Source organism: Cupressus sempervirens, chromosome 10 (assembly GCF_028749045.1).
Source record: "Cupressus sempervirens isolate cs-2001-9-10 chromosome 10, ASM2874904v1, whole genome shotgun sequence".
Taxonomy (NCBI): domain Eukaryota; kingdom Viridiplantae; phylum Streptophyta; class Pinopsida; order Cupressales; family Cupressaceae; genus Cupressus; species Cupressus sempervirens.
Window position 1 is genome coordinate 57,242,672 of NC_143127.1, and position 6,000 is coordinate 57,248,671.

Genomic DNA, 6,000 nt, shown 5'->3' on the forward strand with positions numbered 1-6,000 from the left:
AATATGTGTGAACATCAAATAAATCTATATGTATCCTGAAAAATTAGGGTTTGGTCTTTTTAAAGTCTGTTAACCCTAAGAAAAACCCTATTAAAAACCAAATTTGTGTCATAAGTAGAACCTTTAGATCATATGCCTTTACTTTGAAAATTGGGTGGGAGAAATCATTTTGAAAAGATATATAACTTTTGGGAATTCTTTTAAATGAATGTATAATTTTGCTTCATTTCTCCCCAAAAAATTCATCACTGTTGGATCTTCCTAGATCAACTATGATCATTATGTTGTGATTGGAAAACTCAAGGCTTTCACTGGTGGCAACATGGTGACCTCTCACAAAAGGAAAATACGACAGGCCAAAAGTGAATAGAATGCTGAAAAATCTACCTATCATTAATAAACCATGTCAACTCAATGCATTGACAAATGTGTCAGAGATGCAATAAATAAAGTATCATAACAAGAACATGTGTTATTTCATGGCATCAAGATTTTTCAAGAATTATGGCGGTTGCTATGTAGCCACCAGAATGTGTAAGGTTTTCCCTGGTAGTGACATGGTGAACTCCCATAAAAGTGAAAAATGGAGGGCCCAAAGGTAGACATGTTGCAAAAAAATTTTCCTATTATAAATGTACCTTTCCAGCATGATGGGTTGTCAAATGTGTTAGGCATAGTAAAGGAGGTACCAAAGAAAGAACATGTTGTTTCCCTTTCATGGTGCTAGTTTTCTGTGGAATCATGGTGATCACTATGTTGGGACTAGAAAATTTAGGATTTTTTCCATTAATGATATAGTGCCTTCTCATAAAAGTGAAAAATGGTGGGATTAACATGTAAGATGGGTACCATAAAGTTTTTATCACAATTAGTGAGTCGTGTGATCATTATGCAATGTCAGGAGTAGTAAATATAGTAATAGTAATGAGAATGTGCATATTTTATGTGTCAAATTATTTCAAAGAATGTGATGGTTGCTATGTTGTGATCAAGAAATGTGAGATTTACGTCAGTAACGACATAGCAACTTCTTGTTAAAAAAAACATAGTGGAAGATGAATTCAAAAAGCAACACCAAAATGTTAATTAATATAAATTCCTTGCTAGCATGTTAAAATGATGTCATGTCACATGCTACATGGATTCACACTCAGAGGAAAGATACATGATTAGTTGGAGCCATCAGATAAAAAAGCATTGGTGGTGGGTGCTAAGTCACTATAAGAAGTTGCTTGATCTTTGGACATGGTGACCAAAGGGTGAACATTAGATGGGGAGTGCTTGATAAGTATAAGTGCTGAAGAAATTCAAAAGGTCTTTGGTTTGGAGCAATTTTTAGATTACCATATAACCATTGACTTGCTAGGATGAGAAAGGAAATACTTATCAAAGAAGGATAAGGTCAGGAAAGGTGCATTGAGGGCACATTTTGCCTTGATTGGGAATCTACCATTGGTCACAACATCTACAAAAGAGTCTTTTAAGAAGGACTTTTTCACCTCTAGAGCACTAGAAATATATATGACTCTATGTATGGTTTTTGGCGAGGATGAACAAAGTTTTATGCTAGTAGGATTTATTTATATGATAGCTCAGATTTCTTCTTTTGGTGTTGATATTGTTTTTGATTTTGTATCCTATATAGCAAAAAAAATCTATATAGGGTTAATTGGAATTGTAAAGAGCAAGGTAGAAAATTTTTTTGGCCACTACTCATTGTTGATGCATATGTTCTTGATTAAGGGGGTAACATATTTTGAGAAGGAGATGGTTTTGAATAGAGAACATGAAGGAGAGGCTATGCCAGTCTAGTTATGGAGTACAGATATGACTGGGGATGTAGAAAAGGCTAGTTTTGTTAGGTTTGATTGATATTTTTCCTCTAGATTGAGAAGCCTCTTATTAAGGGACAATCCTAGAATCCCCAAGGCACTGTTCAATTTTATCAGACCTATGGATAATCCTTCTAATTTGAAAGTGTCACATAATTGGGCTGATATTGTAAGAATTTTGCTTAGGCCAGAATTCACCCAAGAACTAAAGAACTCAACACAAGCACACAGTAGACCAAAATAGATAGAGTATGATTAGAATGATGATATTCATTCAATAACTGGTTGAGAGTACACTAGGAGTGCCTGAATATAAAGGCCTCATGAGAGCTTCTAGAATGCATAGAAGTCATCATCATGATATGTCATACAACCAGGCATATGTCCACCAGATATGGGTTATCCTCCATTAAGCATGAGATTAATTGCGATGATGAGAGGATAAGCCTACAATGGTGTAGCACACAAATCAGTGGTGTAGACAACATGTGCTAAACGAGGAGCACAGATAACTATGTTGTCATCATGAAAACTTAGTGAATGATGCATACTCCTGTGTTGTAGACACCATGTGCATAATTAGAGTTGCATAACTCAATGAGAGTACACAAACTCCTAAGTGTCTCACCTAAAATAATAATAAAATAATGCATTAACCTAAGTAAAACTTAAGTAAGTGTAATAAGTAAATACTTATTTACACCAACACCCCCCCTTAAGTGCAACTTAGGAGAATGCCCTTAAGCTTATGAAATCTAGGATGAAATGTAGGATGGGTCTTCACTACTAGGCCATGTTAGGTACCAATGTACATAATGATATGCAGTCTCCCATAAAGCGGGGAAAGAGGGAAAACCTCATGGGAAAAACCCTCCCCCAAAAAGAGAGATAAATAGGGATGCATAGATGGATGGAGTAATCAAGACCCCCCCATTATGACATACATCCAGTATATACATAAGAGAATGATGAGAAGAGGAAGAGAGACAGGATGGGCTCCCCCTCCCAAAGAAGAATGCTGAATAGTGAATGCTTTGATGAAGAAGCTAATCCAAGACTTTAGAATGGTGTTCCTCCCCTTAGGAAGAAACAATGCCAAAGGTAAAAATGAGACACTTTTTTTGTGTGTGGAAAGAATCTCATGGATAAGTGATGTCTCTGAAACCTACTCAACTCGCTGAAGAACCTATCCCAAAGAACTGCCTGTCTTTGCAACTAATGAAGAATCCTGCTACAACTGCTAATGATAAGTATCCACAATCACTTCAACCTGTGAGGATCAATCATGTAGAGAATGAACAAGAGAGTCTGATGGAACAATCGTGACAATTGAAGAAGGTATTTTTGCATCAAGAAGAAGAGGTAGATCATGAATGCTATCCCCCAAATTTGTCACTGAACCTGTAACTAGAAGACTGAATGTACCTTGCTATTCTGGACCTATCACTGTGGTGATGTATGCATGTGGACTAAACTGATGAAGTGACCTCTCACTACAACTATCGATAGAACCCCACATGTCCGAATTTGTTGAAGCACTATCGCTGAAATCACTATCCATATCCACATTGTATGATGTGTGAAGAGTAGTAGAGGAAAAGCTGGGTGAACTTTCCTCAAAATGTACATCCTTCTCCACAAAAATTTGATGTGTCTCAGGATCTAGAAGTCTATATGCCTTCACACTATCTTCATAACCAATGAAAGTACAAGGCTGATATGACTGTGCTTTGCATCTCCTAGAAGATCTGTTTTCCCATGCAGGACAACCAAAGACTTTGAAGTGTGTCACAATAAGTTTTCTTCCGCGCCATGCCTCAAAAGGAGTTTTTCCATCTAAGGCTAGATGAGGAGAATGATTAAGAATGTGAGTGGCACAAGAAATTTCTTTGACTTCTAATGATGGATCGAGAGACTTGGCATGAATCATATAAATTGCCATAGATTTGAGAGTACGAATCCTCAAATTTGCAAATTTTGTCTTATGCAGACTGAATGCCGGAAAAGTCTGAAGATCAATTCCCTCATGTTTGCAAAATTCCTTAAGTCTTCTATTCACATCCATGTTTCCATTATCCATGCGGAGTACTTTGATGGCTTTTCTAGATTTTTGTTCTACATGAGCCTTGAAGTCTAGAAAGTTGTCCAACACTTCATTCTTTTTATGTAGAAAGTAGACCCAAGTGAACCTTGAAAAGTCATCAACAAAAGTGAGTATGTAGCAACCTTGGCTGAATGCAAAAGGACCTGCTAATACCATGTGAACCATCTGTAGAACACCTATTTCTCTAAAAGACTTCCCTTATTGTAACTTCCCCTCTAGATGCATATCCACTGAATCTGTTGAACATTCACCCTTAGAAAAGTTGATTTGAGGTAGATCTTTCACCATTTGGTATGTGCAAAGTTGCTGAAGATAGCGGTCGTCAAGATGACCATACCACTCATGCCATAATTGCATGTTTGAATTTGATTAAGATAACAAGTCCTTTGAAGGAGACTTGGGCACAAAATGAGAGAAAGAGTACAACCTCTTGTGTTCATTCACTTTCCCCACTGCAACCAAGGAATCATCTCTAAGACTGTGCACTTGAACTAAGTTTGGAAGGAACTCAACTCTATGTCCATCTCCAAGGTGAGTGATTTGGTAGATTGATAGGAGATTTGAACTTAGGTTTGGAACATAGAGAACCTCTTGAAACTCTCCATTTTCCATCTCCACATTGCCTTTCCCTTCAACTTCCATTTTACAATCATTCCCCATGAAGATGTACAATACCTTTGACTGATTCAATGAAGAAAAATACTCCTTTGAAGAACCCATGTGATATGAGGCACCTGAGTCAAATATCCATTCTTTTGAAGAGTTTTCATTTGCTATGGATGCTTGCCCTTTGCCCTTTGAATCTGAAGACAACCCTTTATCCTTATAAGCATTAGGCAATGGAACATTATGTTTCTTCATGATGTTGGTTAACTCATCAATATTTTTGAGATAACACTCATGCTCTTCATGACCCATTTTCTTGCAATAAGCACACTTCTTCTTCTCCTTATTGTTGTTGTCTCCTTTCTTGTTGAAATTTGAGGACTTGCTGTGTTGATTGGATTGTGGTGTTGACTTTTTTGCATCCTCTGATTTGTCTTTCTTCCACTTCTTCTTACCCTTTCCTTTATTTGAAGATTGTGTAGCTAAATTTTGAGAACCCTCATTTGCCACCAATGCTTTGGACTGAGGTGATTTGAGAATCCCCATTGATTTCAACTTCTTTTCTTCATCATCCAACAATTTTTCATATTCATCAAAAGTGACTTTCTTGTAGGCAGACCCTAAGGTAGTCTTTGAGGTGTTAAAAGAAGATACAAATGTGGAATATTCTAATGGTAGCTTGTTATGAATGAGATAGATTAGTCTGTCATCTTTGATAGAATTCCCACAATTAGTAAGCTTTGTCCTTAGTTCATTCACCTTGATGATGAAATCCTGGATTGAGTCATACGACTTAGGATCTAAGGAAACAAGTTCATCTTCAATTTTAAACACATCCTCTTTAGACACTTTACCATAAAGGCTTTCGAGGGTATCCCAAGCTTCCTTGGATGTAGTACATTTCTTGATTTGATACATGATTTTATCATCTACCCCCAAACATATATCACCTAGGGCTTTCCTATCCATTGCTACCCAATTTGAAATATCACTTGGAAAAACATTATCACCTGCTGGTTTAGGAAGAGTACCATCTACATATTGTGAAACTCCATTATGCATTAAGTGATACAACATTTTGATTGACCACAAAACATAGTTATGAGGAGTTAATTTAGGAAACTTAAATTTTCCCATAATGAAAAAAAAATGAAAGAAAATTGTAGAAAAGAGAGAGCACAACACCAAGAACACCCCCCCTTTTCACTAAATAAAGAACCCCCCCCCACCCCCCAAAATAGATGCTTTGGGCACTTTATCAGTAGTGCAATTAAAATGGGCCACTTGCCAATTTTGGCTTTTGTGGACTTCTAATTTTTCTTGTTACAACCTCTTAATCGAGTACAAATCTAAAACTTTACAATGTGCTATAATTCTAAAGCATTACAAAGCAAAGAAAGGCCCTATTGCTGAAAGTGACAATTTTGTCCACACAACACTACAATCTATTGCCAAATC